The sequence below is a fragment of the Podarcis cretensis genome, assembly GCF_951804945.1.
Source record: "Podarcis cretensis genome assembly, chromosome: 12".
Classification (NCBI taxonomy): domain Eukaryota; kingdom Metazoa; phylum Chordata; class Lepidosauria; order Squamata; family Lacertidae; genus Podarcis; species Podarcis cretensis.
The window spans coordinates 36,739,653-36,753,355 of NC_137181.1; positions in this window are offsets into that span (position 1 = coordinate 36,739,653).

The window sequence follows — 13,703 nt, forward strand, 5'->3', positions numbered from 1 at the left end:
AATGTATGCGATATACAAACAACGCTAGTGGGGTTTCGAGAGGCATTGTAAAAACTGAGAGATATTGTCAAAAAAGAAATAGAGGGGAGAGGGAAGATAAATAGCAATATGTGTAAAGGGAATGCGTAATTAAGAGATAAACATGGATGATTTCCAGGGAAGCTGAAGGAAGTCCAAAAGAGATGTTTTGTTACAATTTGGTTAAAAATGTATAAATGTATTGGAAAATTAATAAAAAGTTATATATATATATAAAAATGAGTGTTCTTTTGGAAGCTGAACGTCCGACGGGGCTTCCGCAGCTTCTGATTGGCTGCAGGAGCTTCCTGCAGCCAATCAGAAGCCACGCTTTGGAAGTCGAAGGTTTCGGAAGTCAAACGGACTTCCGGAACGGATTCTGTTTGACTTCTGAGGTACAATTGTATAATTCATGGTTTTGGAAAAAAATTATATTTATCCACACTAAATGACAAGAGCTCTGTGTTTAGCTATTTAATGGGTCCAGAGGGGGTGACCTTATACAGAGTCTGACCATGGGTCCCACTAACTCATTATTGTCCACACTGCATATATTGGCAGTGGCTCTCTGGGGTCTCAGACAGGTATTTTTCCCATAGATTGAACCAGAGTCATTTTGCTGCACCACTGAGCTATTTTCCCCTCCCCAATAAAGAACAATCTTCATACATTCAAAACAGTAACCATGTTGATCCAGCAAATAATCAGGCAAGGTTACAAATGTTTCACTGCTGGAGTTGATGGCAAACTGCAGGCCTGTTATGTACATCTTCCACGATACTTTGCTACAAGAGAACTGAGAGCACTTGATTTATGGCGAAAGTGGGATTCTGGTGTTTTGTTAAACGGTGAAATAACAGAACAGTTTTCTCTGCTTCACATTCCAACAGCTGTAGGAAAAGACAAAGATAACAGTGGGGTGTTTTTTTGTTTTGTTGTGTTTTTTTTTTTAAATCACAACCCGTTTCTTCTCCACGCACACATAACAGAAAGCTTACCATTAATGTGTAACATGTACAGTGTGGTAAATTCATCAAGGAGAAGTTCGTGCAGATGGTTTTGATTCAACCATGACCGTCCCTTGAGAAGTCGGAGTCAGATATGAAACAGTGGGATGCAGGTCACTGAGCACAAAGGCTAATGGAGCTTTCTGTTAATGGCATTATGTGGAGAAAGCAGGATGGCCAGTGGGCTGCCTGAAGCAACACATCAGGCATCCTGTTCACTACACACTAGACATGGAGGAAAGCAAAGGGCTGAATCAATGGTCCTAAAACCAACTTGTGAAGATGACTGGGGCTGAGAAAATGAGACAGTAAGCCTACCACCAGATGATCTTTCTTGCAGGCCCTCTGCACCATCATTCAATCAGAATTGACTATCCACAAAGGCAAGCTCTCTGAAAATGTGTTTGTGAATGTGGCAATCTAACAGTGTGATCCTGTACATGTCTACTCAGGAGGAGGTGAATTCAGTGGGAATTACAACACCCTTAGGCTCTCCCTTATGGGGGAAAGCCATGCAGGCAATACGTATGCCTTTTTTGACCTATATATTTTAAAATCTGGCTTTATTTAAAGCTCCTTTGTACCCACTGATGAAAAAGAGAAGATTTCATCCAATGGATATTGATATCACCCCCGTCATCATCACCATCATCAATAATCAAAATGTGTGGACATTTTTGATATTCCAAAGGCATCTGTGTAATCTGATATGGAGAGGGGGCTAGTTTGAACTCAGAATGAAATAACTGGAACCAGAAGTTTCGAGATGGGAAGTGTGGATCCATGCTCCATTTTGTGTCCACATTGTGGTCACATCATGTCTCGCTTGTTGTTTTTCAGCGATAAGTCTTCTTGTTGCCATTTTAGGCCAGATAGTTATCAGGAGTGCTTAGAACAGATGCATCCCAAATCTGCATATGTCAGATGAATGTGGGCTGTGCCAATCCAACACAGGCTTTAGTCACCCTGCAACAGCTGAATGCTCAATGTTGGCATCGGTGTACAGAGGACGGCATAAATCTGTCATGAAAATTGTTCATTGTACGTTGGCAAAACTTTGCCGGCCGGCTTCCAGGGGAAAACAATGTGAGCATTGCTTGGCACAGCCAAAATGAAGTCATAGCCAATGAAAGGAGAATTCCCTGAGGTGTTGAATTAGTTACCCACAGGCCTTTCACCGTACTTGAAAGCAAAAAGGAAGAAGATGGGCTGGGTAAAAAGGCAGATAAAGGCTAGGTAAAAATATAGATAAAGGAATATTTTTTATTAAAACAAACCTAAGGAAAAATATCAAGAATTGACAGGAACGTTTTTAATGCATGACATACAGCAGAGATCCCACTCTTGCTCATTTCAGTCATAAAAAAAAAAAACTTTGCATTACCTATATACAATCTCATGCCAGACCATCTAACAAGCAGCTGCGACTGGAGTTGCAGCATGTACTGAACCCCGATGTTTGGGTACCTTTCAGCAGAACGCCAAAGTTATCAATAACCTAGTGGGCCATATTATGTGGGTGACTCGTTCCATATTCTTATAACAATGAGGCGGCCCTCCCAATAGCCCTCTTCACATGAGGTGACATGTAATTGGAACATTTAGGTTGGTTCCATGTTGACTTTGCCACTCTCTTCCATTTCTGGAGATACAGAAAGAATGAGCTGTTTATAGAAAGGTTCGTTCCACTATGCTTTTTGGGCTCGATGACTATTGAAGCACTGTCGCTTGAAGGCATAAATAAATATTGAAGAACCAATATAGTTTCTTCTTCATGGGAAGGACCCCCCCCCCAAAAAAAAAAAAAACTGTGAGAAGGATTTGAGGTAGATTTTTGGGTCCGACTTTGTATAGGCTCCTTTGTAAGCTGTGAAAAAGTCACATGGGGAATTATAAACCCTTCATGAGGAGGCCCAAGTGGGACATCAGGCTGCTCTGAGGGGGAAAGGCAGGTGGCAGATAGCAGGATGGGTGGACAAACATACAATATTTACTATGTATTTTAAACTATGGGAGTTGGGTAGAAGTGCATCTTGATTTGTAAGCGTAGCTCATCCTAAATGACATAGCTTACTTTTTCCTGTGTTGTTGTTTTATCATTGCTGTGCCAGTGAGTTGCATATTTTCATAGCACAGACTTTCGCCCCCCTCCCATTCAGCTTTCACTGAGATACTTGTAGTCATCTGCTTGAAGCCCATGGCCTTTAACCTCTTGCTATTCAGTGACTGCATTTTCTAGTATTTTCTGCTGCCAATGGGTGGTCTCAGTAGACAGTGGTCACAGATGTCTGCTCCAGATAAGCCCAGCCTTCAGCTCATGGGAGGGGATCTGTCATTGACTTAAACGAAGGGTGAAATATGCAGGATAGGGGCAAGTGCCAAGACTCCTTTATCAGCTATTAAGAATGATAACATTTATAGTACACAAGGCTGCTCAGAGACAGGTCTAACCTTACATCTCAAGAGCCTTTATCCTTGCTCATTGACAAAGCTGGAAAATACTGCCTACTCAATTCCATACAGGACACTTTCCTCCCATATGAGGAAATAACACCAAAACTATAAAGTTCCTACACCAGAAATGGAAATAAAAAACAACATCAAGAGCCACATTATAGTTGCTTAAAAGCTTACAGTACTATCTGACAACATGCTCAAGTCACACCACTCCCAACAGATGAGAAAGTCGATAAGTGCTGACCCTAACCTGCTGGGTCTGAGGGACTTTATCACGACCTGCAGACCTGTCCACTAGCAGTGACAGAACGATGGCTGAAGCAAGGGAGGCCAGAAGTCACTGATTCTCCAGGCAGGCAAACAGGACAGGAAGGTGGGGCAAATCAGAGTAAGGCAAGTCAGTACCATGGAGGGAGATCAAAGTGTGGGTTCAGGACCACGGAGAGTACCCTTGTAGCTGAGATCCAACATCTAAGGTCCTGGGATAACTCGCTGAGCTTTATAGCAGGGCTAGCTCAGTGTTTCCCAACCTTGGACCTCCAGCTGTTTTTGAACTACAATTCCCATCATCCCTGACCACTGGTCTTGCTAGCTAGGGATGATGGGAGTTGTAGTCCAAAAACAGCTGGAGGCCCAAGGTTGGGAAACACTGGGCTAGCTAATCGTGGGCTATGGGCTCCATCCCCTGAGTGCAGCGTCCTACAGGACTGGAATCCAAAAGCTAAACTGACTGCACCACAACTATTTTCCTTTAGCTGTTGGATTTATAACATAAGACTTCAGTGAAGGCTTTCTTCTAGGCTCTGATCCATGAATGCAGGGCATCACATTGTCATTTGTTAGGGGTACAGGAAAGTAAATTTAGGGTTCTTTGAACAGAAACTAAACCACCAGCAATTTCAGTCAATGGGAAGGACTTATTTAGCCATCTCATCTGAAGGGTCTGAGTAGCCTAAATTTCTTCCAAAAATACAAGCAGTGAAAACAGGTACAGATCCACAAGGGATTCTGTTCACTGCATCCAGGAGCTGTGTGCTGACTCTAGTTCCCACAAGCCAGGCAATGCTGACTAAAGAACTTGCCACTTAAATTAGAACTCATGGAGCCATATGTTTCAAACCTGTGGGTCATATTTTATACCCAAAAAAATAACTGTGACAGGCTGCATTTTGTGCTGAGGAGTTGCATTTCAAGGACAATGTTGTTCTTAATGCTGATTTGTACATTATAAACTTTATTCCATATTTGATTCTTTAATCAAACAAACAAACAAACAAACAAACAAACAAACAAACACTATGGTGCCAATTCTCAAAGCACTGACTTTGCTTTTTACTGACTAGCTGAAAGCCCTCCCAGCAAGATGTATTTTAATTCTCGCTTTAAAAAAACCTGCCCTTTACCTTCTGACTTTCTCAGCCTTTCAATTTCCCCACCCATCCTCTGTCCTCTCCAACTGCTTTGCCCCTCTTGATGACAAAAGATGATATGCAGTGATGTCAGGTCGGAGATTTTGAGGCAAGTTTGTCCAAGCAGATAAATCAAGGGCAGTTTGCTGGGGCCAGCAGTTGCATGCCAAGGAGGCCTGTGACATCAGAGCTCACAATGAGGTCATAGCAGGTCTTTGACTCTTTGTTCTGCATTTTTTTAATTGCTGTTGGCTAGGGTTGCCATATTTCAAACAGTGAAAATCTGGACAGAAGAGTTGTTGAGCTTTTTTGGCAAAACCACAAACAAATGGCAATGATGATTATAATTTTAAATATGTAAAATTATTTTTTTTAAAAGAAAATCGGCAATAATGACATAGGTTGCCATACGTCCGGATTTTCCCAGACATTTGTATGGCAACCCTACTGTTGGCATCTGCTATTTTCATGAACAAGTATAACAAAATAGATAAATAAGTAAAACTTTATGGTACAGTATTTAAAGGGAGAACATGCTAAGAAATAGGACTCGGGAAGCTACCTCATATTGAGTGAGATGATTGTTCCGTCAAGTCCAGTATTGTCTACCACAAGGCTGGGCAACCTGAGGCTCTTAAAATGTTTTTGTACTCCAACTCCCATCAGCCCTAGCCAGCAAGGGGATGATGGGAGTTGTAGTCCAACAAGCATTGGAGACCACACGTTCCCCATTCTTGGTTTAAAATGACTGACAACATCTCTTCAGGGTTTTCACAGGAGTTTTTCCCAGTCCTGCATGGAGATGATGGGGATTGAACCTCAGACCTTCTACACGGGAAGCATTTGTGCTTCCGCTGAGCCACAGTGCTCCCCTTGCCTTCCTCCTGAAATTAAAGTGAAAATCTACCTGATACAGGAAGGGAGAAACCCTCTGTTGGTAGTGGCAGCAGTCTGAGACCGTAGGGGTCACCTGTAGATGTAAATCTCCAAGTAACGGAGGGTGTTATTGAGTCAGCTTGTACTTTTTATTCAACATATTTAAGAAGATGATTTCAGATTTCATGGCTGTCTTCTTGACATGTGACAGAGGACACTACTTTCATCTTCTGTTGCAGCATTTAACAGTGAGGTCGAGAGTTTAGAGGAGGAGAGAAGGTAGAGACAACGATCAAACCTAGTGAGATTGAGCTCAAATTCTTCGTGGTTATCTGGCCTTCCATTCTCAAACACAACACTCCATAAGAAACCAGCCCAACACGGGGATTGTAAATCTACCGAGATGCCAACATTTGGCCTAAGCACACCTCCCCCTGTCAGAATTGCAGAATTGCTTTATGGGGTACGGGGCAAAGGTTTTACCTGCCGTGTTCATGGAGTGCATATTAAAACTGTCAGGAAGCTTAGAAACCCACAAATTCTAGCTTGACTGCTTCTTTCAGGGGTTTTTTAAAATTTAATCTGAGGTTTATAGCCTGTGGCCACTTGTTGCAGGTAAAAGATAACTGTGCCTATTTTCTGAACAGAATATTTTAAGTAGGGTCACTTACCTACAGCTGCACAAACAGCAGGGGCTGCCTTAAAAGTTGCATTTCAGAGCACACTGCTTAGAGTGCATCTGCAGCATCAAAGACCCCAATAACAAAATACTTTAAAAAAAGAAAGTTGCATTAAAGAACCACCCAACACTTCATAATGGCCCTATTAGCTGGGCAAAGGATCACATGCCATTGTATTGTAGGGAGCCCTGAATGGGAAAATGTTAGGCAGGAAGAACATTGTAAAGCTGTTGTACAGAAAGCCACAACATGTTTCCATGGTGCTTTATAGCCCTCTAATTTTTATAGGGAGATGTTGTACCTAGAAGAAAGTGCTGAAAGCCCAGTTCCCAAAACAGTTCCGTCATAGGCTTTACAGAACTGCCCTTATTTAGGGGGTGACCCTGAAATAAAGAAGGAACTAGACAGGGAATAAAATAGCCCAGTGCCATTGGAGTGACTATAAGTGGATTGCAAAAATATCAAGACTTCAAAAATATGTCCTTGTCCCACTAGAATCAGCTATAGCCTTATATATGTGTGATGTATACACAGGAGATTTGGAAAAGGGTCAGAAGTTGTTCCTTTCCCTTCACTTTTCATGGGGTATATTATATCCGGTGTAAATGTAATGATTCCGTTCAGTGATCCACAAGCAGTGGGAGTCACCTGATTTTCCATGGTGCAACATATGGAGAGAGCAGACGCCTTGCTAACTTTGGAGCCTGACAGAAGCAATCACTGAAGACAAAGGGAATAATTCCATTGATTTCCACGGACATTAGAGCAAGTCTTTGGTGCTTAGAAAAGGGGGAAAGGGGACTCCAAGAGGCTGTGGAAATAGACGGATCCCACTGAACACAGAAATGGGTCGATCCAGATGTACCAACACAGCTTTGTGTTGAAGTGTAAAGAACCACAATCTGCATTCAGCGGATAAATTGACACAACAGGCTTCTGCCCCTGCTCTTCAAAATACTAGAACCCAGGAATCGTCCAATGAAGCTGGATTCTAGATGTTTCTGGGTAGACAGAAGGCAGTGCATCTTCACAGAGGGCATAGTTAAACTGTAGAATGCACACCCGAAAAAGCAGTGATAGCCACCATCTTGGACAGCTTTAAAGCAGGGGGAATTCTTGGAGGATAATACTGTCATCATGGCTAGGTGCTCCCTCCAAAATTGGAGACAGGATACCCCTGTTTACCAGTTGCTTGGGATTGCAAGTGATGAGAGTCAGGGCTTTTTTTCCCAGCCAGAACTTGCCAGGACTCAGTTCCGTCACCTCTCAGGTGAGCACCACTGCCATCCTATGAGAACAAGGGAGGTGTTCATGGTGAGTTCCGGCAACTCTTTTTCTAGAGAAACAGATCCAGGGGCTGCGTGCATCCACGCAAAGGGCACCCCCCGTTCTATGGGGGGAGCGGTCATTGTGCTCATGTCCTTCATGTGGTCATAACAAAGCTGCAGAGATAGTGCAGGATAGTGCGCACCCCAGAAATGATCTCTTTCAGCTTCTGCCTTTTGGAAGAAGGTACAGGGTTATAAAGACTAGGACTAGCCGCCTGAGAAACAGTTTCTATCCAAATGTGATTTTGGTTTTAAACGCAGTGTAAGGTAGTCTCTGTGGGAGTATATTGTATTTAATTATGCGGTATCAGAGTTTTTAGGGGGTTAACCAGGCTGGGATAGCTGGGATAGCAGGCTTGTTGGTTTTTGAATGTCTGATGTAGATTTTTTTTCAATTTCTTTGTTCTGTATGGGACAATGACAATAAAGATTATCGTATTGTGGTTGTAAACATCTGGTTGACCAACATGATTCTGGACTAAATGGGCCTTAGTACTTGTTCAGCAGGGCTCTCCTCTTGTATTTCCCCTTGTAGTCTTATATTTAATAGGAACAGCTTATCTGTTTAAATCTCCTCCTCCTACGAGGATGCACAAAACAGGGCTGCTCCTGGACTTCATCAACATCAGAACTCGTTTCCGGTGGTGGCACTCATCACTTGAAACATGTGTGCCAAGCACAATCCTCAGCATCTCCAAGGCAAGGCTGTCCCCTGTCTGCAGCCTTGGAGAGAAACTGCCAGTTGGTGTCAACAATACAGTGGTACCTCGGGTTAAGAAATTAATTCGTTCTGGAGGTCTGTTCTTAACCTGAAACTGTTCTTAGCCTGAGGTACCACTTTAGCTAATGGGGCCTCCTGCTGCTGCTGCTGCTGCTGCTGCACCGCCGCTGCACCGCCGCTGCACGATTTCTGTTCTCATCCTGAAGCAAAGTTCTTAACCCAAGGTACTATTTCTGGGTTAGCGGAGTCTGTAACCTGAAGCGTATGTAACCCGAGGTACCACTGTACTGAGCTAGATGAATCCTTGGTCTGACTGGGTGTAAGGCAGTGTCCTGAGTTTCTAGCTTCCCTATTAGCAGGATCCAGCATCAGTCGGGCAATACTGAGCCCACATGTAACAGAGGGAAGATTTCATTTTCCAAACCGCATAAGGAAATTAGATGAGTGAAGGGGAAATGCAAAATTTCCTACAAGAGAAGCATCCCCTACAGCAAATTAATACCAATTGTACATTTTGCAGTGTTTGTTTTAAATGATCACCGAGAAAGGCCCTTGTTTTAGCCGACCTGTGAGAAAATGAGGGGATTGTTATCCTAATTTGTGCAATGAGGGACACTTCTCATGGATGTGTTCAGAACCTGTGTGCGTGCAAACAAATGTCACTGCTGTATGGACCCCAATAAGTGAAATACATTGAACTTCATATAGATGAAAATAAAAACAACAACAGAAAGTTTTGCAAAAAAATGTTTTGAAGATGGTAGCTCTTTATTCAGAGGGTTACTGTTGCTCTGATGCTTTGGGGATGTTTTTAAGCAGAAAAAAGGGGACATTTTCATTTTAAAACCTTTGTCTTAAGGCAAACCTAAAGGCAGGCTTTATATTTCACATTCTTTGCACAAAGCACTTTTTGGCTGAAACTTGGCCCAAAATACATCCCATAGTTGATGGAGAAGCACAAGCGCCTGGAGGCTCCCAGCTCCATACCTCAAGAATGTTTCTTATTGGTTGGCTGTTTTGGCTTTGCCACCTGGATTTATCGGGGAGGGGCAAGGGGGCCCTCAGCCGCTGCTGGGAATGTGCCCTAGCCCTGCCCGCCTGCTCTCCCCTCTCACCCCTCTGACAGATTAAAACACAACAGGGTCTGTTGGAGAACTGACACATTCCTCCCCCATCTGACTCTGAAAGGACTTCATTTAGCAGCCCCGCAGTTTGGGCTTTTGACTGACAGATTGTGAAGGGGGAAAGTCATTCAGTTCCATTAAGCTCAGTAACTGCTGCAGAACAAAACACCTTTTTTTGGGGGGGAGAGAAATAAAAAAAATAAAGAGAGGCATGAAAAAGAACTATGGAAAGTGGGGGCATGAGCTTTGGAGAGAGAAGGAGGGGGAAGCAGATTCTTTTCAGGTTCAAAGACAGTCTTTCTCTTTGCATTCTGTCTATCAATTAGGGCAGCATTCCCAGAGGGAATAGAGTCCAGCTCTCATTGGTGTCATTCAACTGCCAATCTTCTTGACATGAACACCAAAGGGCCTCATGTTGCGCTGCGGAAGCTGTCTGTCAGGCAATCAGCAGCTGCTATGACATCATCTGTGGTGTTTTTCTAGGGCTATTATGGCGGATGGGGGAAATATAACCCTAAGTGAGTCAGAGCTCTCTCCCACTCCCCACTGTCTCAATCAGGATTAATATTTTCCTTTTATACACACAACATGTATTTCTTTATTTAAAAGAAATATGGTTCTTAATTTTTGGATTCGTTAAAGAAGATTACAAATTCTATATTGCAAGGGGGTTGGGAAGCAGCGTGCAAAAACATCCCCTAAATCTTTACCCTATCTAGTCATTATAGGGATCAAGATTATTTTCTCGGTCTTCTGTCAGCAGTGCCTTTGCCAGCCTGTCTTATTTGTAAGTGCAATCAGATTATTTTGCCCTAGAAAGGGACCAAAAGGGAGTCCAATATGCTACTGAAAAGGGTTACTGAAATCAACAGAGGTCTAGCCTCTGAATTCCAAAATGGAAACCTTGATAGTGGGCAATTGTGCATATTAGCTCTGTTTATAAACCAGTCCTGTAGATGGAGCAACACACTGGTGGAGAAAGACATGTTGAAATAGACATATGACTGCATGCAGGAGAAATCCATATTTGCTCCTTTTTCCTTACAGAGCTCAAGCTTCACAAACCATTGGAAATATGTGTTGATCAACAAATCCAACATTGATTTAGCAGTGCCTTATCCTTCTAACCACTTTAGTCAAGTTATCTTCCTCTCAAATCTAAAGAACAACTTCAGTACTTTCACTTGAACAATGGTTTAGGGCCCCCCAAACAATTAACTTTTTAAACTTCAAATAAATTGAGCAGGAAGAGACAACTGAATGACCAATTTACATCACTGGGGTCAGCCAATCAGCACTCTCCAGGAAGAGGAAGCTCTCATTTTCCATGAGGTCAAGTCTGTAGGTATAAGGGGGAAGGTAGAAATTTGCTTTCCCGGCAAATTACTCCTTCTCCCAGCAGGCTCCCTGTTCAAATTAATGTGGATTTATATGTATGGTAAACTTTTGATTAGCAATTCTGCTGTGGAACAAAGCCTGTTTTAAGACATAAAAAATATTAGGTGAACAATGTCCTTACCTTCATCTATGGGCCATTATCACTCTTAAAAAAAACACAAAATCCTACAAGACATTATGTAACTAATCTGCCCCAGAATGTTGTTTATGCTTTAGCAGTCATTTTAAATGCTTGATGTCATTTTCATATGCCCTTGGAAATCCACTCAGCTATTGGTTCTGTAAATCTTGATTTATTTTTATGTGCAACATGTGGATATTCCTAATTGGGGGAAATGCTTTAAATTGTATCCAAAACAATTTTAAGATAGGAGAAACAGGTTAATGAATGCAAGGCAGAGAATTTAAGCACAGGGCATTTTTTTTTTTTAAATTTCTGAGATTTACATCCTACCCTTCACAGTTTACAACAAAACTCCTAGGGTGGCTTAAAGGATAAAATAGTAAAAACATAGCAATTTATAAAGCACCATAAAAAATACAATAATTAAAACTGGAGAAAGCAGCCTTTATAAACTGACACCATAATAATAACAGATTAAAGGACAACATAGGAAGCTGCCTTATACTGATGATGATGATGATGATGATGATGACGACAACAACAATGAATTATTATTTATACCCCGCCCATTTGGCTGGGTTTCTTCAGCCACTCTGGGCGGTTCCCAACAGAATATTAATAGTAATAATAAAATAGCGATAAAACATATACATTAAAAACTTCCCTAAACTAGTCCAGCCCTTCAATGCAGCTGTCCCATACAGGGATCAAGCCTGCAACCTTGGCATTATCAGCACCACACTCTAACCAGCTGAGCTATAGATTCAGATGAGGGACATCCCCTGTCCTACTCAGAAATGCTAGGGATTTGAACCCACACCTTCTGAATGCCACAGACTATGGGGCAGAGCAAATGTCCCTCTTCAGCTGCAGAAAGAGGGGTCCTTTCTGGATGGAGAAGCAGGCCCACCGTCACACGTCTCTCCACTGTGGCTGTAGATAAAGACCCAGAGAGGGGCAAAGTTGGCACCAGGGGCGCCATCTCCTAGGGGCCGAGCAAACTTGCGCCCCACAATATTTGGGGGGCTGGGGCAGTGTTCAAAGGGGGGCGGAGGAAGCCAATCGCAGAGCCGAACATGGTGTGTCTTCAATGGCTGGCACCTCCTGCTGCTGCCACAGAGGGGAACGGGCAGGGAAGCAGCCCTTGGCTAGTGGCAGTGGCAAGAGGAGGAACCGCCGGTCACTAAAGCTACGCTGCTGTCATGTCCTTTCTCTGTCCCCTGGCTCCTCTCAATGTTCTGACATTGTGTGCACAACATCGTTCCCCCATCATCTCCACCCCCATCATTCTGCCCAAGGGCCTTCTGGCGGTTCCCTCACTGCAAGAAGCAAAGCTACAGGGAACCAGGCAGAGGGCCTTCTTGGTAGTGGTGCCCACCCTGTGGAAAGCCCTCCCATAAGATGTCAAAGAGATAAACAACTACCTGACATTTAGAAGACATCTGAAAGCAGCCCTGTTCAGGGAAGTTTTTAATGTGTGACATTTTAATCTATTTTTGGTCTTTGTTGGAAGCCGCCCAGAGTGGCTGGGGAAGCCCAGCCAGATGGGTGGGGTACAAATAATAAATTGTTGTTGTTGTTGCTGTTGTTGTTGTTGTTGTTGTTGTTGTTGTTATTTCCCTCAGAAGTTGGCACCTCTGGTTGGCACATAAGCCCATAATCTTTTCAGTTGTAAATGATGAGCAGAGGAAGACTTTTGGGGCAATGGTGCTCTCCTTGGAATACATCTGCACATCATTACCTAGGCAGATTCTTATCCAGAGTCTGTTATTTTTTAAAACTGGAGCAACATCACTTGCAGTAATTATAAACTCTGTGGGATGATGAAGGCTTATGACCTATTAGCACAAGCCACCGTGAACTCAACATGTGAATGCTACAGTGAAACCATATACTTCTTTAAAGATGAGTGTGACTGACTGTCATAAGATGTAAACAACCTCAAAATTTAAATAAGGACAGGCATTATGGCTTTACTCCGAGTTTTCCATTCGGCTCCTGTCGACTCGGCTCAGATGAGTTAGGTAGATAAATATTTCTTGTCTAAATGGTAAATACATTTTAGAGGCACATTACCAGAGACATAAATTATCCGAGTCCTGATTTTACATTTGAAAAATCAATTCATTTCGGATAGAAGTTTGCTTTCCCCTCAAGTAGCAATATGAGTAAATGTCAAGTGAATTTAAGTCTACTAAAGGTTCACTGGAATATATTTAATCAAACTCTAAAAATCATAAATGTTCATTTTGCATTCACTTGATGTTAACAGATTGTTCTGACAATTCAATTTGCATATACTGTCAGGGAAGTGACAAAGCAAACATGTGCTCTCAAAAATCGCTTGGTCTTTGCAAATATTATTAGTGAGGAAAGACATTTAATCGCAGGCTTGAGTGAGCAAATATTTGAAGCTGAGAGTTTTATTTTAGCACTGTTGGGTGGCAAGAAGGCTTTTCCTGTCTTCCACCCAGAAGCCAGAATGCCTGATGAAATTAACATTCCGTTTGCTTCCGAGTCAGCGTCAACATAGAAGGTTGCCTTATGCAGAGTCAAACCAT